Raw genomic sequence first — 24706 nt, 5'->3', positions numbered from 1 at the left:
CTAAGTTTCCCCCAGGACAATCCTGAGCATACTATTCCCCTTGTTTTTAAGGAGATATTCTTATCTACTCATAGGTCTTCCTTATGACTTGGAGATTGTGACACATAAAGAAGCCAGAAGTCTCTTCATGAGGCTTTGAGACATTCTTGAAACATCTGTCCCTGTACTTACACAAGAACAAGATATTCAAAACAAAGTAAACTTTAAAAGGCAACAAGATTTGGTGGGCTAGAGGAGTTGGCCACAGTTCAGATAATAAGCCTCTTTTCCCAGACAATCACGTGGCATATACCTCTGCCCTACACAAAGACATATTGATGACCAATAAAAATAGAGTGCAAAGATGATAAAAAAAATGAGATGTCAGGACCTCCCTTTCTTAGAAAAGTTAGCTCATGCAGAGCCACTGTGGTGACATATGACCAAAGAACAACAGAATGCCAGGATTAGACATATAGACAAATCCTATAAAGATATAAACATTATATTATGCCAGAAATTGAATAAAAACTGCAGCAGCTTTTGCCTGAGGATTTTTCCTGGGCACTCTGACCATTAAGAGTTAATACTACACTGCTAGAGACATGGCAAAATGCCTGGGGTGGCTTGACAATTTTGTTTTGGTCTAGTGTCCTTGAAGTAACCAAAGCTACCAGCCTGAGAACAGGCTGTCATGTTCCTCTAGATTCTTAAAAATTGGATTATGGAGTTAATGAGTAACTCTTTATTAATGATATCAAAACTTGAGGGAAAATGATTAGAAATGATAACTCTGTTCTGTCATAGTTTATTAACGATGACTAAAAGATGAGCAAAACACGTGTCAAAAAAAATGATATAATCTATGTTTTGGAGCATCATGAATGTATGCCTGCTTACTAAGTTTTGTATAAATAAAGAAGCACTCTGGCTGCTAGTCAGTCAGGCTCCAACATTCTCCCAACCACCATGGCCTGGCTCACTTCCTTCCCTCACCAACTTCTTACATCCTACCTGTCCCACTATGAATGACTCCCGTGTGTTTCCTCTCTGTCCTTTTCTCCTCAAATGAAATTAAGGAGTATCCTGTGTCTATTTCCTCCATCACTGCTCTTGCATCCACCCAGCTTCAGACCCTGCCCTCATCTGGAGCTGGACTCCGGCACCCATGAAAATGGAATCTGATTCCGAAAGCTCCTGAAATACAAGGTTTGGGGTGGGACTTTGAATCTGTGTTTTTAAGAAGTTCTCCATGTCATGCTAATGCAGGTTCAACATTGACCATTAAAGTGAAAGGCATTCCGATGTTTGTGTGTGTATGTGTGGGCTTGAATCAAGTTTCAGAAAGATATATAGGCAAACTGTTTCTTTTGTAATATTTAAAGAACATTTGTTGTGTGTATTTGTATGTGTGTCTGTGTGTATATGTGTATCTATGTGTATTGTGTGTGTCCATGTGTATGTGTGTATCTGTGTATATGTGTGCTTATGTATATTGTGTGTGTCTATGTGTATATGTATGCCTATGTGTATGTATGTGTCTATATGTATGTGTGTGTCTATGTGTATTGTGTGTGTCTATGTGTATATGTGTGTCTATGTGTACATGCAAGCCTATGTTTATTGTGTCTATGTGTATGTGTATATGTATGTCTATGTGTATTGTGTGTGCCTATGTGTATATGTATGCCTATGTGTACTGTGTATGTCTATGTGCATTGTGTGTGTCTATATATATATGTATATGCACACACACACATGGTTACCAACAGAAGTCAGAAGAGGATGCTGGGTTCTTGTGGCTATTGTTACAGTCAGCTGTGAGCTCCTCACCGTGAGTGCTGTGAACCAAACTCCAGTCCTTGGCAAGAACAGGAAGTATCTTTACCCACAGAGCCATTTCTCTAGCTAGAAACATGTTTCTTAATGTTCTTTCTTCATTTGGAAGGCTTTCTCCTCATTATTTTTCTCCAATATTTGCTACAAGCTTCAATTGCCATTTACCTCTGAGCTGTTACCTTCCATAATCGAGTACTTCCAGGGTTAACTCATGAGAAAAACCTGGAGCCCTCAGAGGCTTTCAGAGCACTTCAACTTTAAACACAGGGCAGGTAGATCTGAATGTCAAGGTTCTTAGAAAGGTATTTATTTGTAGTTAAGAAAGCATGAGAGGGGTCTTCCAGAAGTTTCTGTTGAGTTCCCAGTTTCCTGCTAGTTATTTTAGACTAAATTTTAGGTTCAAAAACAGTGAAGTCCTCTCTTTGCCATTCTTAAAATATGGCGTAACCTGCTAATTCCAGGTATTTGGGAGTTAATTTGGAAAGAAGGAAATTATGTGTGATTATCTGAATAGGGCTCCTCTTGAGTGCCCCTAGCTGTGACTACTTCAAAGAAGGTCACTTTCCTAATCATTTACAAAGTGAAGCGAAATCCCGGTTTTGTTCTTTGCTTTTGATCTTTTCTTTCCCCACACACTTTTGTTTCTTTTCTGCTTGGACTCTTCTCAAAACCATCTCTGTGTCTCACCCAGCACAACCTCTACTTCCCACCTCCCTGGGCTCTCTCCTTCCTTGACTTTATCCCTGTTCTTGAGCTGTGTACTGGCTGGCTCCAATTAAGGAAACCTATGTTTACTCTTCAAGACCCACCCTTGAACCAGACTCCTTGTAGATAAGTGTACTTATTGTAAATGGACTAATCTTGTTCAGAGAAACACATTAAGGCATTAAAAATAATGAGATTATTGGTTTTGGTTTTGGATAAACAGGAAAGGAAAACTCTTGCTGTGTCTGCCTTTGCTCCGTTCCCTGCTTGCTTAACGTTTTATTCATTTTTTTTTTTTTGAGTAAGCTCTGAGAGCCAAGGAGCTTTGAAACAACCTCCATGGGCTCCTACCGACACCTGATCACTCAAAACAAAGTACAAGTATTTTTTTCTTGTTCCTGTATAAGACATTATTTTGATTATTTGGATGGGTTTAGCATTTGGAACACGAAGAGATGTTACAACATCCTAGGGTCATAATATTTTTCCCTACCTTTCTTAAGCAATGGAAACGTAACCTATCCTTAGAGTTTCTTGAACAGGGCATTTTGAGTTCACAGAAGTCAACTCCACTCTTTTTCTGACTGAGTAATTATCTCCAAGGATTAGAGAGACAAGCATCCAGAGGCACCAGAAAATTTTATCGTTTTACTCAGTTGTACCAAATATTCTTGAGCACTGTTAGAACTTTCCAGTTGCTTTTGTTTTAAATATTTTAGTGTCTTTTTCTTAATATCTTATTAATTCTTTGAGAATTCCATACACTGTGTTTTAATCACATGCATGCCCCCTATCCCTCAAGTCCTTCCAGATTCCTGTCTTTCCCCCTACTTCCCTACGGCCCCAACTTCCTGTTCACTCTTACTTTAAACAATGTTTCTTAATTGATCACTTAAGTTTGAAAAAAAAATCCATGTAACATATTTTGAAAGCTTTGGTTGTGATTGTGTCCAAAGTCCTGAGAGATTTTTCTCCTAGGGAAATATGCGCAGAATGCTCCCCCAGCTGCTCTTGGGTCAGCAGAGTCAAACGTTCTCAGACACTTTCTTGGCTCTCTTTGCATTTGTATTCCCAATGGTGCTTACTTTTTGCCAGCTTTGTTGAATGAAGTTATTCTGTCCTAAATTAAATTAAGTGAAGAGACAATGTGTTTAGTTTGGTTTTCACTGTCATTGGTACGATTAGAAAATAATAACTTCAACAAATACTTAAGAATCTGACATTACATGCCATGACAAACTCAAATACATTTTTTATTTCAATGTATTGCACATACCTTAAAAATATACATGCATAAATGTATTTATCAATCACATGCTTTAACAACTGTTTAAAAAAGACTAAACAGGGGCTAGAAAGATGTCTCAGTGGCTATGAATTATTTCTGCTCTTTTAGAAATAATTAAGAGTTAGGTTCCCAGCACTGATATTACATAACTACCTATAATTTCAGTTCCAGTGAACTTAATGACCTCTTCTAGCCCCAAGAGCACCTGAACACATGTACAATAAACCTGTAACAGACAGACACATATGAATACATATATATGAAGAAATAAATCTTCAAATAAAACAATTAACTAATTAATTAACTAGGGTATTGGTGAGATGACTCAGCAGGTTAAGTCATGTGATGCAAAGCCTATATCTGTGCTCAATCTCTGGCCCCATGTGGTGGAAAGGAGGGAACTGACTCTTTTCAAGTTATCTTCTGATTGCTACATGAGTCATGGTATGTTCACTCTCACTACCTCCATTAATTAGATAAGTATAATTAGAAAGAAAAAAATTAAAACAAAAAAATACAGTATAGAAATATAAGAAAACTCTATATATCTCCTGGAATTAATAAACACTGATTTTTTTGTCCTATTTGCATTGTAAGTTGCAATAAGAAAAAAATATAGGTATAGTAGAAAGTTTCTATTGCAAAAACCAAGAGAATAAAAGGAAAAAATTCATTGTCCATTTCTTCATTCATTCTATTCAAGGTTATTATGACTTCAATCTAACTTCTATCACTTCTGATTTTATAATTTTACTTAGCATATGTACACCAATAAATGAAATTTAACTTGTGAGTGTTTTAAATTTGTAAATACCCTGTTTCCAGTTGTTCTGCAACTGGCTTTTATTAAAATGTATCATACCAAATTGCAGATCTACTTTAATTCACTCCTGGCTGTACATTATTCCGTGCTGCTAATGATTTACACATTTTAAACCGTGTCCTTGTTGATTGTTAGGGGTTTTGTAGTTTAAAGTAATTCTATAATAAGATACATTTGCTCCCTTTTTTATTAGTTCTTTTAGTAGAATATATTTTGATTATTCACCTCGCTTCTCCCAGGTCCTCCAAGATCCGCCTCCCCATGCTTTTCCCATGCAGCTTAACTTTATGTCCCTGCGCCCCCCCACACACACATCAAGTCCAATTTTTGCTGCATGTACACTGGGGTGTGCAGCCATCCAGTTGAGACTGGTTGCTCTAGCAGAACCCATACCCTTAAAGAAAATTGACTCTCCCTCTCCCAGAGGCTGTCAAGTACAAATACATTTTTATTTCATTTTATGACTTGGAGGTGGTATTTTCTCATTAAAAGATCCATTTTTGAAAATGTAGAATATTGGAGAGTATATAAATTTTCTATTTGCTAGGTTCTCTTAATGCCTTGAACAATGTATCATACATGGACAATTTAAGTTTGCTAAACAATACATATGTCAGACATTGCATCTGTCAACACAAATGACAGATTTCATGATGAGATCTCCTAGATTTATTAAGTGCTAGCACTTGCCACTGTGAATTTTATGTTTGTATGTTTTGTGTGTACTGTGTCAGTTTTCTTTCCTTTTTTATTTGTAGGAATTTGTTATGAATTCTGGATATAATATCTTTGTTACTATGATGCAAATATATTTTAATGTGCTACTTCTATGCTAATGCTCTAGTGAGTTGTTTATCACTTGATTTCAGTTATTAAAATGTAGCATATTATACTTTTATCTTTTGGTTCATGTGAAAGTATAACATTAATACTTATTGTTACAATTCCTTTTGATATATAGTTTCTCCTTGACATTTGAGAAGTAGTATTTTAACTTCAAAGAAATTTTTTTCTTGAAATGATAAACTTGATGGAAGTACATAATAATTACTATGGGGCTATACCTATGTGATGCATAATATTGATGAGTTTTGAGTTCTTAAAGATCTAGAGCTAATGTTACTGATCAATGATGAGATTTTTATAGTTGTTCCATCTTAGGAAGGATCAAATCTCAGCATTCAGGTGATAACACTTCAGGGCAATTGCCATTGACCAATATACAAAGCATCTCCAAAAAAAAAAAAAAAAATAGATGAGTCCTACTTATCAGATTCAATGGTGGTTGTTTTCCTAACTGACATGTTTCCTTTTCTTCCAGATTTAAGTCATTGGACACTCAGATTTTAGATAACATTTATTTTTCAAACACAGGGAACAGCAGTGAGGAACCAGCAGTGACAATATCTCTGACTCCACAAGTTCACTAACCACACATTGTACTTTTCTCATGGGCTACAGGTTCCAGGCAGTAGAAAATAGTTGGACTTTGGAAGTTCATGGATCTCTTCTCCCAGAAGACTGCTTTCCAGCAAAGCTGAATGAGTCCTGCTTTTCTACATGTATAAGTTAAGTTTTAGGTATTGTTTGTATGATGGTGACTATTAAGCTCAGAATAATGGAATTGTAATTATTCTGCTCAGGTCCAGGGTCAGAACACATCCCTTAACTGGAAGAGCACTACATACTGTAAATGCTTACTTATTTTTACCTTACTGTGTCTGCATCATACATCCACATCCATTACTGACAGTGATCTTTTTATTCATTCAGCTTTGTTGTTACTTTCCTAGCTGAAAGAACCTACGGTCTGTGTAGGAATTAAATAAACAGATATGATTAAACATACAGTTTTGGATCAGTATGCGACTATTTTGAAGGGTAGTTGCACTGCTCTCAAATAACAACCTGAGCTTTTTATTCCCCAAGCTGTTTGTAAGTAGGATTCCTTTCATCTCCCCATGCTGTCCAACATGTATTTACATCTTTCAATAGTACCTTTCCTAGCACTGACATCAAGGACCATGTATTCTTTCCAATATGCTCAGTTTCCGATGGAAGTGGAGCTAGAGGGTACTAGAAGGAGATGAAATAAATAATTGTTTTAACACTTAGCACGCTCACATAGGAAGGGAATCTACACCATGGGCAAACATACATATGCAAGTCCTGCAACATAAAGCTGAGACTCAGAGGTCAGTTCATGGCCCACATGGTATTTTCTGGTTGCCATGGCAATTGCTTGTTTTCATTGGTCAACTGGGCGAATGGCCACATCTGTTCTTGCTGAACACTCCTTCCTCAGCTAACAGAGAACAGAGGGAATAGATTCACTTCTCCACATCAAGGGGTAGGTCATAAATCTCAGGTCACAGAGTCACGGTTGCCCTTGAGTACTCTCTTTTTGTTTCTTGGCTGCCCAAATGTTCTTCAGTTCTTCTATAAACACAGCTAAATATGCATTTATTCAGTGGAGTAAGACGCATAACATTCCCCTTAGGCAATAAAGAAATATACATATGTATACACATATAAATATGGCAATAAATTGAATATTGAAGATGGGTAATGCTCACTGGCTCAGTGGTATTCTGGAATTCAAAATCACAAGTTCCTCTGGATAAATTTAGTTGCATCTATCTTTCTTCCTTTAAATGGCATGCCTTGAGTATGCAGTCCTTTACTAAGTATTCAGATACCTCCATTCTAGTTCTACATGAAAATAGAAGTTTTGGCTCCTGGACACATTTGTACTAACCTCAGAGAAATAAATAATAACTACACTGAGTCGATTTTTTTTCTACTTCTTGCAACAATAGAGAGAAACCAGTAATGGCAAAGATGTGTAACGGTGTTTGTGTCAACATTTGACTCTATTAGACAGTCACAGGGGAGAGAAATTTCTATCATTTCTGCCATGTCCTTATAAAATCACAGCATCACAGGTCTAGACTGAGAAAGTGAAAGGACTGGATCTCTATTATTTTATGTGCCTCATTTTTCACAAACTTCTAATATGATAGTGTTTTCATCGTCTCCGTTGCTAGGGTTATGTGGTATATGTGTACAGGCGTGTGTGCGTCTCTCTCTCTCTCTCTCTCTGTGTGTGTGTGTGTGTGTGTGTGTGTGTGTGTGTGTGTGTGTGTGTGAAAACTGGCAAACTCGGCTCTGACTTGGTAATGCACTTAGCTGAAAATCAATTCGTTTCCTAGTATTTTTATAGGATGGTAAGGAATGGAGTCTAAGCAGAAAGTGGAAATGTCTGACTAAGAGAATGATGGCATTAAATAGTCGAAGCAAAACCTGAGGACATAAAGGAAACAAGATGGAAAGCAAGAATCCAAGTCCAAAGGTAGTAAAGAGCTTAACCCAGGGTGAGAAAGAACAGAGGGTCCAGGTTAATGACAAGATCTGAGATGTTTGTCCACACAGACAGGATGTGAATTTAAGTCCTAGCCTTGAGGAGCTGGCAGGATGCTGAGCAATGTTCGACCATGCTGGTTGAAAGCATATCAAGGAGCAGAGACCACATTCCTGGCTATGATTATACTGATCAAGAAACAGTGAAGGGGAAGGTCATCCCCTGGCCCTAAGGAACATGAAGACTGAAGAAAGGCTGCGTTCTCCCCAGGGCAAGGTTTACGTCTGATGTTACATAAGAGAGACCATATCAAAAGTCAAGGATGCTCTGGATGGGTACTGGGAGATGGAAGCTGTTGGGGAGGGGAAAGAATTGCATCAAAGGATTCATCTTCCAACATGGCCGGTGACCTTCTGTATAGTCAGCCTGATTCAAATGCATAGTATCCAGCTGGACATGTGGAAGACTTCGGATGTGCAGGACAAAAACTAATTTATGCCAGTCATGAGTTTAAGAAAATTTTACACTGTGTAAATTCATATTCTGCTCTTTACTCCAGAGATTGAAAAATCAGCACTTCTGGTACACATGTCATATAATAGAAAACATGGGTTTTATTTTACTTATGTTTTTCCCAGTTCCCAACACTGAGTTGCTAACACACTATTTTTTTTTTTTGAGGGATCATCATCCTTTTTGTTGTAATGAGGCAACTCTCAGTGGGACCCTCCATAACTTTAGGATGGGGCAGGTCATCCTAAAGAAAGATCGGGGTTCTCCTTTTCTTTGTTTCCTTCTTCTGAAATTTGGTATACAAAGTCTTACCATGGTACTTTCATACCTAAGTTTTGATCAGAAGTCAAGAACATTCAATTCTATTGTCTCCAACTCCCAGAGCAGGGAAACCTAATAATCTGTCACACTTACACATTGAAACCCTCATGAACACTCCCAGTGACATAGAATTTCTGAGTTGATGAATCTACTCTTATTTGGGGATGGTGCATATCCCCCACTCTGTAGGCCAGAAGTACCTGGCTTGGGAATCTAGGGTCGTTCTATATTTCACTTCCTCTGGTTCTTACCCAGAATCCTATGTAACAACTTTGATTATAAGTGGGTAGGCATATTTTCCTGAGAGTTTTGCTGGCTGGTACAGCAATCAGATGGACCTGAGCAGAGAATCAAGACACAGCCCTGGATGGATGTAGAGCAAGAAGGTCACAAGTTCTGGTGGTCTATGATTTGTGGCTTAGGCCTGATGTGGAGGCAGTCCCATGTGCTGGAGCCCTTCACTGATGGAATGCAATGCTAACTTCAGGCAATTAGTGTTAGAATTGAATTAAATCACTGAACACCCAGCTAGAGTCTGAAGGATTACAGAACTAGTTGCTGGTATGAGACAAAAGCTGGCTCATTTGATGTCAAACACTTTTTGTGGGTAGGAACAGGTCATATTAGCATACTTTATCATTACTGCAAAAACAGTTGAGAGCCATAAAAGAACAATAAGCAGATCTCTGAAGTCACCATTTCTGAGGGAGCCAAAGGGCATAGACTTATATACATAGATCAATTAGTCTGTTATTATAGAATAATATACTACTAAATATATATACTAAATGCTACTTTTGTGTATGTTGCATTTGTTTAACTCTGTGAAGCTGTGTTACTGTGTAGCATGAATCTTAAAAGTTCTTATTAATAAAACAAACCTGAAACCAGGTATTGGGGTAAATGCTGGAAGATCAGAGAAACAGAACCAGCCACAGCTAACCTTACCATGTCAATTCCTCAGTTGATCTTGTTTCCTCAGACTGGAAACCTCTGAGTCCTTATCCAGAATGAATCTCAGCTGAACTGCTGCTAGAAACCTAAAAGCTTAATCAGCTATAGTTCCTTGTCCTCACACCTTAAATACCTTTCTGCCTCCTGCCATTACTTCCTGGGATTAAAGTTGTGAGTCACCATGCCTGACTGTTTCCAGTGGGTCTTTCAACTCACAGAGACCAGGATGGATCTCTGCCTCCCAAGTGATAGGATTAAAGGCATGTGTGCCACCATTTTCTGGCCTCTATATCTAGTGGCTGTTCTGTTCTCTGACCCCAGATAAGTTTATTAGGGTGCACAATATTTTGGGGAACACAATATCACCACATTACTGTGCCTGTCTAAAACAACTGATGGTCGAAAAAAAAAAAAAGCTGAACATCCAGCAGCAAGGCAGGAGAAATGACAGGCAGGGCTGGCAGGCAGAGAGAATATATAGAAGGAGAAATCTGGGAGGAGAGATCAAGGAGCCAGGGAGAAAGAGGAGGCTATTATGGGCCAGCCACCCAGTAACACAGCCAGCCACAGAGTAAGTGTAAAAGTAAGACATAAAGAAGTAAGAAAAGAAAAAAAGCCCAGAGGCAAAAGGGATAAGTTAAGAAAATCTGGCAAGAAAAAAGCCAAATTAAGGCTGAACATTTATAATTAAGAATAAGCCTCCATGTGTTATTTATTTGGGAACTGGGTTATGCACCCTGACAAAACAGAAAAAAAAAAGCCAAATAACAACATTTTAGCATACCAATGTGGTGCTCCAGTTCCATAGTTCCTGAGAAAGCTTAAAAAAAATACAGCTTCTTTAAGAGCTTCTGCCTGGTGGGAGGGGCTTTAGTCCTGCCCCAACTTCAAAGGCCTTACCCCCTATGAGAAGTGAATGGGGGTAGGATAGGATTAACAGCAGAAGGGAAGGAGGGGAAGCAGTGGCTGGTACATAAAATGAAAAAAAAAATTACATAAAAATAAATATATAAAGAGTTTCTGCCTGCTGGCAAGCCCTTGAATAGCCAATACATTAAGTAGGAACAAAAGACTAAGTAAAAATGCCTGCCACAGTGCAAACATCGGCATTCTAGAGCTCTAGGAAGGTTGAATACAGTTCTTGGTCAGACAAATGTCTGACTGGCTTTGAGTTTCATGCTTGGTTTTCATGACCCAAGAAGTCGGATAGAATCTCCTCTTTGTGTATTTTCAGGAACAAATTGTAATCCCCAACAAGGCATTTTTTTTTATTTCTTCAAACAATCTTTCTAAAGTATCTGCATTTGAATAAGCTAGTAAAATATCATTCATGTAATGATAAATTATAGATTCAGGAAATTATTTATGTAATATTTCCAATGGCTGTCATACAAAATACTAGCATAGAGTTGGGCTATTTAACATTCCCTGTGGTAGAACCTTCCATTGATATCTCTTAACCAGCTGAGAATTATTATAAGTAGGCACCATGAAAGCAAATCATTCTCTGTCCTTTTCTTGTAAGGGCATTGAGAAGAAGCAGTTTTTTTTTTTTTAAACTGATAACTATAAGAGGCCATCCTTTAGGTAACAGAGTATGCAAAGGAATTCTGGATTGTAGAGAGCCCATTGACTGAATTACTTTGTTAATTGCTCTTAGGTCTGTTATCATTCTTCACTTAACATATTTCTTTTTAATAACAAATACAGGAGTATTCCAAGGGCTGGCTGATTCTTCAATATGTTGAGCATTTAACTGTTTTTGTACCAGCTATTCCAAGGCCTGCAGTTTCTCTATTGAAGGCCATTGCTGAGCCCATACAGGCTTGTCTGTTAACCATTTTAAAGGCAGGGCTGTTGGTGTCTTTGAGAGATCAGCAGCTGTTGTACACTGTTATTTTACAATCTGAATGGCTGGTGACTGTTCTTTATAATATCTTCTAATACTTCTCTCAGAAACATGTGTTACTTTATGGTTTGTTTCTGAGATTGGAAGATGCTAATCTGGGTATTCCATTGTTGTAATAAATCATGTCCACATAAATTCATAGCTATATTAGCCACATATGGTTTTAATTTTCTTCTCTGTCCTTCTGGCTCTATACATTTGACCCATCTTGCAATCTCTTTCACTTGAGATAATGTTGCAGTCCCTAACAGCTGAACATTTACCTCCTAAAGAGGCTAATTTGAATGTCAAGATTCTGGTGAAATTATTGTTACATCTGCATCCATTTCTACAAGACTCTCCATGAGAACATCGTTTATTTGTATTTTTAATTTTGGTCTTTCTTCATTTATAGAAATTTGCCAAAAGATTTGCCTTATGGTTTCTTCTGTATTTTCTGTTCTCTCTGCTATAGCTGTTCTATCACCTCGAGAAGCATGGTTTATTACAATAGGCATTAGGCTATTTAATTGCTCTAAGAAGGGCTTTTTTCTATGATGGCAGGAAATGACTGAACTTAATTTTACATGGGAGCCTGTGAGAGGCCCTTCAGGGAGTTTCCCAAGGGCAAAGGCAAAGGATTACTTGGTCTGTCCCTTGTTGGTCTACATTCGTTAGTCCAGTGCTTGCCTTTACAACACCTTCTGCATAATCCAGAAGGCAGGGGCATTCTGTTGTCATTGATCCTTGAAGAAACATTGTTTATAGGAATGCCCTGTTTACAATCCCTTTTTAGGTGACCTTGTTTACCACAATTAAAGCATCTGACATTATTATTTTCCTTCAAACCTCTTGAAATTATCTCTCCTATCCATGTATCATCATGGTCATGAGAGTCAATACTAATTGCATCCCAGATACATTCCCCCAAGGGTTCTGATCATGCCTTTAATGGCCTAATTACCCCTTTGCATGCTGCATTGAATTGTCAAAAGCCAGAGATTCAATTATTATTTGTCTAGCTTCTGAATCTGTGAAGGTTTCTTTTGGGCCCTGTATAACTTTTGTAAATGACTCAGTTTTCTTACCTACTTCTTCAATTCTGTCCCATGCATTCATGGCTGCCATTTGGCATAAAATTAGGGTGTGGTCATCATGTAAAAGTTGTCTTTTTCAGCATAATTGCCTTCTCCAAGAAGTTGATTTGGGGAAATTTCCATACCTCTAGCCCTACATTGTTGTTCTACATTCTTTACCTCCTCTTTCCACCAGGTCACCCATAATAACTGTGGACCAGCCTCTAGGACAGCTATAACCAAATCTTTCCAGTCCTGAGGGATGATTCTATTACAAGTTGACCACAAGTTTAACATCTGCTTTACAAATGAAGAATGCATGCCATATGAGAATATAGCTTCTTTAAATCTCTTCAAATCTAACATTTCCACTGTAGTCCAGTTAGTTCGTAAACAGCCTTGAGCATTTGGCTGTTCCTATAAGGTTACTGGGTAGAGTAATGTTTGCTGTCTGGAAACCTTAGGCTGTTTCTCTGTAACTGTATAATTCAATGTTGAGAGAGGTTCACCTTTAAATTCTTCTGTCTGGGTCTGAATTTCTCTATAAATCATTTTAACAAGTTTTTCTAAAATGTTTTTCTTAGTACTCAAATTGACCAACCTTTTTAATGCTAAAATAAAAATGATCAAATAATATTCATAAATGACATTATGTAAATCCCATCAACATTAGTTATATTCTCATTTAATTGTTCCATTTTCAGACTGCCTAATTTGTTATCAAATAAAGACTAAATTCCCTCCATTGTAAAAATGTTTCCCATTTTTTTAATGTGGGAAGAATTTCTCTTTTAACTAATTTCTCCCCTTAAGATATCTTAATTGACTTACCTACTCTGCCAACTGCGTAGAACAGTAGAAGTCAAAGGGAGTTTCAAGGGAGCTATCTAGTATGGTAGCAGTCTGAGATGGGAATCCAGAGATAGCCCACAACCACCAGGAGAGAAGAAGTCAAAGAGACTCTGGCCCATGTGGGGTGGAGATCTGGCCACATAAAGCTTGGACCTAAGCCAGGGGCCTGTAAGGTCACAAGTGGCTTTTTAGTGAATTCTTGCCACAAACATCAGGCTGCCAGATATAAAATGAATGACTAAATTGTCTTATTAATAAAAAAAAAACAGCCAGATATTGCGGTGAAAATCTGAGAGATCAGAGGAATAGGACAAGCCACAGGCAGCCTCAACTCACCAACCCCTCAGCTTCCCAAAAGACCTACACCCTGTATACCCATGCCTGTATGTCTTTCTGTTCTGCCATCTCACTTCCTTTTTCCACCCAGCTACATCACTTCCTCTTTCAGCCCAGTTCTGTCACTTCCTGTCTGTCTGTACAGACCTCCAGACCTTTATGGTTAGCTAGTGTTGGAATGTATGTCATGTGCCACCATGCCTGGCTCTGTTCTCAGTGTGGCCTTGAACTCACAGAGATCTGGATGGATCTGTGCCTAACGAATGCTAGGATAAAAGGCATGTGCTACCATTGCCTGATTTCTATGTTTAATATAGTGGCTGGCTTTTTCCTATGATCCTCAGATAATCTTTATTAGGGTGCACAATATATTGGGGGACACAATACATCACCACAATTATCTCCAATTTTCTGTCTGGGACCCTAAAGCTGCTTTGCCCACAGACAGCAGGAAGCAGTCTAGAGGAAACAACGTCCACATTCCCAAGAGAGGTGTGGGAGGCTTTTCGTTATTTTATGGCTTATGGATACCTGTTATCATTTAAGGGAATACAGAATACTGACACAAATTTATAGTTATTTTTGTTATACTGTGTATATGTTTCTACTCTTATTTAAAGGATTTTTATACATTGGTAAAAATTTAAGGTTATTTTTGTTACAACACATTGTATATATGTTTCTATTCTTATTTAAGTTATTGTACCTATGCAGTTTATTTAAAGATGTAAGATAAAATTCTAGTTTCTGAAAACTGTACTTATAAACTACATAGGATAATCAGGAAACCTAGGTTAGTTATTAGTAATTTATAACAATCAAAGTTGTAGATATATTAGGTATGCTTTCCAGATCATATAGAGATATATTTTATATAGATAGATGGTCTTCAAACCTTTCAAAGACATACAAAAATAAGTAATTTAAAATGTTTTGTTAACTTAAGGTTTTTCATGACAATGAGACACAGCTGCTCCTGGCAGCACCAATTTACTTCAGAGAAGATGATGGGCATTGAAGAAACTCCTTATGGAGTTTACTTTCATTGTGGCAAGATTAGTCACTGGGCAAAGAAACTATTCTTGCCTTTGAATGCTTGACTATGTATTCCAAAGACTGGCCATGTAGTACCACAGGAAAGTAACTTTACAAAACAAGGTAGAACAGTCCTTCAGAATTTTGCTTCACAAAAGAGTTTGCCAAATGTTCTGCAGGACACATAAGAAAATGACTGTTGACCCTTGCCAAAACAAGGTAGGACACTCCTTCAAAATTCCTGCTTTATAGAAAAGTCTTCCAGAAACTCTAGGCCTGTAGGCTAAACATGGATACCCTAATGTTGCAGAAGAACTTTGGGTGACTGTCCTGATAGCTAAATGTCTCTGTTAGATTATATTACATTCTTCTGGGTCTTTGATGGAGTTGAAAACTAGATAGTTATAGTTGCAGTTTTTCTTAGTTATGATAGAAAGTAAGTTAGGTATAGAACTTTGAATTCACTATGATAAGATAGATAATGCATTATTTTCTTTGTATATGCTAGCTACAAATGGACAGAATATAGTAAATGTAATTCCAGCTTGATAATTGATTTTGTTGTAACATGAAGCTTAAAAGCCTTGAACTCATTGACACAGGGGACAACTTTCTGAACAGCATACCATTAGCACAGGCACTAAGATCAACAATTAATAAATGGGACCTATTGAAACTTAAAAGTTCTGTAAGGCAAAGGACACTATCATTCAGACAAAGCAGCACCCTACAAAATGGGGAAATATTTTTACCAACTCCACACCTGACAGAGGACTGATACCTAAAACATATAAAAGAACTCAAAAACTAGATATCAAAATCCAAATAACCCAATTTAAATATTAGATACTGATATAAACATAATTCTCATTAGAGTAAACTCAAATGGCTGAGAAATACTTAAAAAGTATTCAACATCCTTAGCCATAAAAAATGCAAATCAAAACCACATTGAGATTCTATCTTACATCTATCAGAATGACTAAGATCAATATCACAAGTGACAGTTGATGCTGGTGAGGATGTGGAATAAGGAGACTACTTATTCATTACTGGTAGGAGTGCAAACTTTTACAGCCGCTATGGAAATCAGCATGGCAGTTCCTCAGAAAATTGAAAATTGATTTACTTCAAGATTCAGCTATACTCAAAGGATGCTTCATCCTACAAGAAAGCTTGCTTGCTCAATCATGGTCATTGTTGCCATATCCATAACAGACAGAAACCTTAAACAACCTAGATGTCCTTCAACAGAAGAATGGATAAAGAAAATGTGGTACATTTATACAATGGGATATTATTTGTTTTTTTTTTTAATAACATCATGAAATTGGCAGTCAAATGGATGGAACTAAAAAAAAACAACAAACCATGCTGAATGAGGTAATCCAGACCCAGAAGATAAATATGGTATGTATTTATATCTATGTGGATATTAGCCATTAAATAGATGATAAACAATCTACAATCCATAGACCCAGAGAGGTCAGGTATTGAGGAAGAGAAACACATGAATCTTCCTGGGAAGAAGAAATAAAGTAGATATTATGGGTGGGTTGAGTGTGGGCAGGGACAGGAATGGAAAAATCAGTTGGTTCAGAGATATAGGGTTAGGGAGGGAATGTGAAGAGAGACATCTGGATTGAGAGGCATTTAAGGAATGATATAGAATCCTAGTACAGTGGAAACTTCCTAAAATAGATGAAGGCAATCCTAATGAAGTCTCCTAATAATGGGAATATCAAGTCCCAACTGGCCATCTCTTGTCACCAAACAAGGCTTCCAGTAGAAGGAATTGATTGCATTCAATTGAGTTGTTGGCCAAGGGGTTCCCATGGAAATCCCCAACAATTCTGACTATTAGAAAGATAATGGGTTGTTCTCCAAAAACTGACAGTGAGGCCCCATTGCTAAGGACAACATCTGCACAACTCATTGAATCTGGAAAAGTTGAGCTAGAGACTACATGGAAACTTCACCCTAGGTTTAAGTGTCTGGTGCAGGAATCTACTCTGTGGGCTACCAAAAGAGAAATGTAAACAGCAACCCAGCCACAAAATCTTTGACCTACAATCTGTCCTGCCTATAAGATATGCTAGGGCAACAAAGACACAGAACTTGTGGGAACAGCCAACCAATGTCTGATTTGAATCAAGGCCCAATTCATAAGACAGAACCCATATCTTACACTGCTTCAATGAGCAAGAACCAATGACTAGATAGCCCAGGGACCTAGGGTAAGACCAAATAGTACTGGCCAGGCCAAAAAAGAAAAAGTAGTAATAAAATAACTCCTAATGATATTCTGCTATATTCATAGGTCAGTCATCAACAGAGAAGTTTATTCCTGCAGTAGATGGGAACAGATACCAAGACTCCACACCAAGAAATTAGAGAGAGAGAGAGAGAGAGAGAGAGAGAGAGAGAGAGAGAGAGAGAGAATCCTTGGAACACACAGCTCTAAATATGATGTCTCCATTAAATTTCTCCAAGTACAGTGCCTACATGAGTCTACACCCAGTCCTCCCCATATATATTTCAGCTTAGTATTTTTATGGGAGCCCTGAGTGTGTGAATGAGTGAGTCTCTGATTCTTGTGCCTGTTCTTGGGGCTCTTTTCCTTCTGCTGGGTTGCCTTGTCCCAGTGTGATGGTTTTTGTTTTATCTTAGTATATTTTGTTTAGCCATGTTTGGCTGTTATCTCTTTTTTAAAAAAAGAAAATGTGATGAATTCTTAGACTTATATTCACTTTGGATTTTCATAGTCTTTTATTCACATAGTTTTAAGTGGGATTGATAGTGGAGATAGGGACAAGAAAAAATAAATAATTGTAGCCTTAAAGCCCACCCAGCAACCCCAGAATGTATCCCTTTTCCTGGGCTCAACACTAGGGCCCACAATCCCAAAAGATGTACAGGAGGCCAGGGGAGACACTGTTCACCATCTGCTACACCCTTTAAGCCTGTCCAACAACCCCAGACTGCACTGCCAGCCCTTGGTTCATATCTCAGCCTACTATTTTGAAAGAAGTCTTTGGCTTTACCAGAAACAAGGTAAGATCTAGGAACCCCAGGTAAGACACCACCCACTGCCAGCTAACACTCCTTAAAACCTGCTCAATAATCCCAGACTGTACCCCCCCACCTGGGCTCCATGCTAGGACCCACAACCCTGGCAGTCTTACAGGAGGCAAGTATAGTCCTAGGAACCCCAGGTAAGACACTGCCCACTGCCCACAAAACCCTTTTAAGCCTGCCCGACAACTCCAGACTGAACACTTTCACCTCCACATCCCAGGCTCCATATCCTGGTCTACAAATTTGGAAGGAGATTTCTGCATTATCAGAGCCTGGGACAGATCTAGGGACCTCAGTGCTGGCAGCTGTACTGGAGGCCAGACTAGTCCAAGGGACTTTAGAGGCCAGACCAGATATAGGGATCCCAATCTGCACCCCACCCCTCACTCCATAATCCTGGTCTACAACTTCAGAAGAAGACTTCAGATTAACCAGTGGCCAGCCCAGATCTAGAGAACTCTAATCCCTAAACCCCCAGATGCCCAAAGACACACTAGTCTCTGGAACCTTTGGCCATTTAGGTAAAAAAATAAGATAGAAAAGAAAAACTGAGGAACAAAACACCCATCTAACAAAAACAAATTCAAGAATAAACAACTAAACCTATAATCATCCCAAATCTAGATGCCTAAACACCAGTGTAAGAATGCAATAACAGAAATGGCAATATGGCATCACCAGAGCCCAGCTATCCTACAACAGCAAAACCTGACCAATCCAACATAACTGAAGCACAAGAAAACAATCTTACAAATGACTTTATGAAGATGATAAAGGTCCTTAAAGAGGAAATGAAAAAAATCCCTTAAAAATTGAGGAAAAGACAAACAAAAAATTGGAAGAAATTAATAAATACCTAAAAGAAAGCCAAGAAAAAACAAGCAGATAAAGTAAACCATTCAAGACCTGAAAATGGAAAGAGAAACATTAAAGAAAACACAAACAGAGGGGATCCTGGAAATGGAAAAATCTCTGTAAGTGAACAAGAACTCCAGATGCAAGCATCACCAACAGAATATAAGAGATAGAAGAGAAAAAAATCTCAGGCATTGAAGATACAATAGAAGAAATAGATACACTGGTCAAATAAAATGTTAAACCTAAGAAATCTCTGACATAAAACATCCAGGAAATCTAGGATATCACGAAAAGACCAAACAGAAGAATAATAGGAATAGAAGAAAAAGAAGAGACCCAGCTCAAAAACCCAGAAAATATATTTAAGAAGCTCAGAGAAGAAAACTTTTCCCAACCTAAATAAGAACATGCTTATGAAGGCATAAGAAGCTTATAAAACACCAAATAGATTGGATCAGAAAAGAAAATCCCCTCACCACATAACAATCAAAACACTAAACATACAAAACAAAAAATATTAAGAGAGGAAAGGGGGAAAAGCCAAGTAACATATAAAGACAGACCTATTAGAATCATACCTAACTTCCCAACAGAGACACTAAAATCCAGAAGGGCCTGGACTGATGTCTTGGAGATTCTAAGATACTATAGATGCCAGCCCAGACTACTATACCCAGCAAAACTGTCAATTGTAATAGATGGAGAAAACAAGATATTTAATTACAAAGTCAAATTTAAACAATATCTGTCTACAAACACAGCCCTACAGAAGGTACTAGAGGAAAAAAATCCAACCTCAGGAAGTTAACTACATCCATAAAAACACAGGCAATAGATAATTTTACACCAGAAAACCCTAAGAAGGGAAACACACAAGCACACAGAGATACACACACACACACACACACACACACACACACACACACACACACACACACCACCTCCACCACCACCACCACCACCACCACCACGACCAACAACAACAATAAGAACAACAATAAGAAAATACTAGGAATTAACAAATATTGGTCATTTATATCCTTCAAGATCAGTGGACTCAATTTGCCAATAAAGAGACACAGGATACGAAAACAGGATTTATCATTCTGCTGCATATAAGAAACACACCTCAACATCAAAGGCATACATTACCTCAGAGTAAAGCGTTGGGAAAAAAGATTTTCCAATCAAATGGGCCTAAGAAGCAAGCTACTATGGCTTCATAACATCTAACAAAATAGACTTCCAACCAAAATTAATCAAAAGAGATGGAGAAGGGTGTCAGAAAAAGCTTACCTCAAACAGCACCTGAATTGGGGGCTGAGGATTAAGAAAAGACAGAGACAGAAGATAGAATCAGGAGGGCTTTCAGTAAATACTGCAGGAGCCCTGAATTCATTTCTCAAAGCCCTTTTATACACTAAGCAAGGTGACAAAAGGACTTTCTTATCATGATTCAAGAAACTGACAAGTATAAACAATTTCTATTATTCATTCTTGATGAGCAAAGCATCTGGTAAGGATGGCCTTTGAGAAAACATCCTGTTTTTCATCCTTGAGGAGCAAAATCAAGCTTGAACTCTCTGACCTTAAATCAAGATGGAATCAAGCCACAAGATGAAGTCACTGTGGGCTCCCACAGAAGAGTATTTCATATTGATCAAAGGAAAAATTTACCAAGATGATGTCTCAATTCATTTATGCCCCAAATGTATGGACACCCACATTTATAAAAGAATTATTACTAAAGCTTAAATCACACATCAAACCCCAAACAATAGTAGTGGGAGACTTTAACACTCTATTCTCACCAATGAACAGGTTATCCAGACAGAAACTAAACAGAGAAATAATGGAACTAACAGATGATATGTCTCAAGTGGACCTAACAGATATCTACAGAACATTTCTCCCACACACAAAAGCATACACCTTCGTCTCAGTACCTCATGGAACCTTCTCCAAAATTGGCCATATACTTGGCCACAAAGCAAGTCTCAACAGATACAAAACAATTGAAACAACTCCCTGCAGACCACCAGGAATTAAATCTGGATTTCAACAACATCAGAAACATCAGAAAGCCTACAAACTCATGGAAACTGAACAACTCTCTATTGAGTTACCAGTGGGTCAAGGAAGAAATAAGAAAGAAGTTAAAGACCTTTTAGAATTCAATGAAATTGAATGCATAGCATACCCAAACTTAATAAGACACAATAAAAGTGGTGCTAAGAGGAAAGTTCATAGCACTTAGTTCCCTTCTGATGAATTTAGAGAGATCTCATACTAGCAACTTAACAGCACACCTGAATCTAAAACAAAAAAAGCAAGCACACCCAAGAGGAGTAGAAGTCAGGAAATAATCAAACTGAGGGCCAAAATCAATAAAATAGAAACAAAGAATAATTCAAAGAATCAATGAAGCAAAGAGTTGGTTCCTTCAAGAAAATCAACAATGATAAACCCTTAATCAAACTAACTAAAAGGCAGAGAGAGGGAACATCCAAATCAACAATATCAGAAACAAAAAAAGGAGATGTAACAACAGATTCTGAGGAAATTCAAAGAATCATTAGGTCATACTTCAAAAACCTTTACTCCACAAAATTGGAAAATCTAAAAGAAGTGGACAAATTTATTGATGGATGCCACTTACCAAAGTTAAATCAAGATCAGATAAAGAATTTAAATATACTGAAAGCCCCTAAGGAAATACAAGCTCTCATTAAACTCTCTTATAGAAAAGAAAAAAAAAAAAAAAAGCCCAGGGCCAGTACTCTTCAAGTTATTGCACAAAATAGAAACAGAAGGAACACTGCCAATTTCATCTTATGAGACCACAGTCATTCTGATACCCAAACCACACAAAGACTCAACAAAGAGAACTACAGACCAATTTCACTCATGAACATTGATAAAAAAAAATACTCAAAAATACTGGCAAACTGAATCAAAGAATACAACAAAAAGATCATCCACCATAACCAAGTAGGCTTTATCCCAGAGATTCAGGAATGGTGATGGTTCAACATGTGAAAATCTGTCAAGGCAATCCATCCTATAAACAGAATGACAGAAAAAAACCCACATGATTATCTCATTAGATGCTGAAAAACCTTTGACAAAATCCAACATCCTTTCATGATAAAAGTCTTGGAGAGATGAGGGATACAAGGGACATACCTAAACATAATTAAAGCAAAATATAGCAAGTCAATTGCCAACATCAAATTAATGGAGAGAAACTCAAGAAATTACACTAAAATCAGGAATAAGACAAGATTGTCCACTCTCTCTATACCTATTCAATATAGTACTTGAAGTTCTAGCTATGGCATTAAGACAACTAAAGGAAATCAAGGAGATACAATTTGAAAAAGCAAAAGTCAAAGTATCATTATTGCAGATGATATGCAATAGTATATATAAATGACCCCAAAAACTCTACCAGGGAGCTGCTACAGCTGATAAACACCTTCAGTGATATGAATAGAAATACAATTAACTTGAAAAAAATCAGTCATCCTCCTATATACAAACAATAAAAGGGCTGAGAAAGAAATCAGAGAATCAATACCCTTTACAATAGTCTCAAATAGAATAAAATATCATGATGTAACTCTAACTCAACAAATGAAAGACCTGTATGACAATAGCTTTAAGTCTTTGAAGAAATAATTTGAAGAAGATATCAGAAAATGGAAAGATCTCCCATGCTCATGGATAGGTAGGATTAACATAGTAAAAATGGTCATCATACCAAAAGCAAATACGCATATGCAATGTAATCCCCATTAAGATCCAAACACAATTCTTCACAGACCTTGAAAGAACACTACTCAATTTCATATGGAAAAACAAGCAAACAAAAAACAGAATAGCTAAAAATATTCCAGTATAATAAAAGAACTTTCAGGTATCATCATCCTTGAGTTCAAGCTCTACTATAGTGCTGTAGTAATAAAAACCACATGGCATTGGAATAAAAACAGACAGGTGGATCAATGGAATTGAATTGAAGACCCAGACATAAATCTACACACCTGTGAACACCTGATTTTTGACAAAGAAACCAAAATTATAGAGTAGAAAAAAGAAAGCATGTTCAACAAATAGTGCTGGTCTAACTAAAATATCCTCATGTAGAAGAATACAATTAGATCCATATCTATCACCCTGCACAAAACTCAAGTGGATCAAAGACCTCAGTCAAGATATACTGAACCTGATAGAAGAGAAAGTGGGAAATAATCTTGAATGGAGACAACTTCCTGAACTGAACACTAGTAGCACACGCACTAAGATGGATAATTAATAAATGGGACCTCATGAAATTGAAATATTTCTGTAAGGCAAAGGATACCATCAATAAGACAAAATGGCAGTCTACATAATGAAAAAAGTTCTCCACCAACCACACATCTGACAGAGGGCTGATTTCCAAAATACATAAAGAAGTCAAGAAACTAGATATCAACAAAGAAAATAATCCAATTAAAAAATGGGATACAGATCTAAACAGAGAATTCTCAACAGAGGAATCTCAAATGGCTGAGAAACTTAAATGTTCAGTGTCCTTAGCCATCTGGGAAACGCAAATCAAAACTACTCTGTGATTCTATCTTACTCTTAACAGAATGTCTAAGATCAAAAACACAAGTGACAGCTCATGGTAGAGAGGATATATACCATGGGGAACAATCCTCCATTGCCACTGTGAGTGCAAACTTGTACAGCCACTCTGGAAGTCAGTGTAGTGGTTTCACAGAAAACTGTGAATCAACCTACCATAAGACCCAGCTATACCGCTCTTGGGTTGATGCCCAAAGGAAGCTCAATCATACCACAAGGACACCTGTCCAACTATGTTCGTAGCAGCTTTATTTGAAATAGCTAGAACTTGGAAACAACCTAGATGCCCTTCAATGGAAGAATGGATAAAGAAAATGTGATACATTTACACAATGAAGTATTACTCAACTGTTAAAAACAAGGACACCAGGAAATTTGAAGGCAAGTGGCCAGAACTAGAAGAAAATCATCCTGAGTAAGGTAACCCAGACTGAGAAAGACAAACATGGTATGTACTCAATCATATATTGAAATTAGCTATAAAATAATTAATAAGCATGCAGAATACACAATCCCAGAGAGGCTATGCAACAAAGGGGGTTCATTAGGGAACACCCACTTCTCCCTGGGAAGGAGAAATAGAAGTGATTTCATGAGTGGACTGAGGGCCAGTCAGGATGAGAACATGAGCGATCTTGTTGCATTGTGTGTGTGTGGGGGGGGGATAAGAGCACTGAAAGAGACTACTAGAAGGGAGGGGGCATTTTGAGATCAGGTCAAAACCTGGTGTAAGAAAATCTCCCAGGAATCTACAAGGATGACTGCATCTTAGACTCCTAGCAATAGCAGACACGTAGCATGATTTGGCCATCTCCTGTCACCAGATTGGTGCCTAGCCCAATTGTCATCAGAAAGGCTTCTGTCAGCAACTGATGGAATCAGATGCAGACCCACAACGAAACATTAGGCAGAATTTGGGGATCCTGAAGAAGAGGAGGAAGAAGGATTGTAGGAGCCAGAAGGGTCAAGGACATCACAAGAAAACTCACAAACTTAACTAACCTGGGCTTATAGGGCCTTTTGGAGACTGAACTGACAACCAGGGATCCCACATGGGACTGACCTAGGCCCTCTGCATATATGTTATAGTTGTGTAGCTTGGTCCTCTTGTGGGACTCCTAACAGAGTGAATAGAGAACAGGGGCTGTCTGCAACTCCTTCACAG

General features: G+C 37.8%; 1 long non-coding RNA gene across 1 annotated transcript in view; it reads right to left on the bottom strand.

Moving 5' to 3' along the window:
- Nucleotides 1-3157: 3157 nt before the first annotated feature.
- Nucleotides 3158-24706, bottom strand: part of LOC143269474 (uncharacterized) — a 51514-nt gene continuing 29965 nt past the window's right edge. Inside the window, exons 2-3 of the long non-coding RNA XR_013045895.1 lie at nucleotides 6346-6444; nucleotides 3158-3643 (exon numbers count right to left, since the gene is read on the bottom strand). This is a non-coding gene — a long non-coding RNA (uncharacterized LOC143269474). The remainder of the gene's footprint in view (nucleotides 3644-6345; nucleotides 6445-24706) is intronic.

Source organism: Peromyscus maniculatus, chromosome 19 (genome assembly GCF_049852395.1).
Source record: "Peromyscus maniculatus bairdii isolate BWxNUB_F1_BW_parent chromosome 19, HU_Pman_BW_mat_3.1, whole genome shotgun sequence".
In the NCBI taxonomy this organism is placed as follows: Eukaryota; Metazoa; Chordata; class Mammalia; order Rodentia; family Cricetidae; genus Peromyscus; species Peromyscus maniculatus.
The sequence above is the reverse complement of the archived record's forward strand: the minus strand, read 5'-3'. Positions and strand labels throughout refer to the sequence as shown.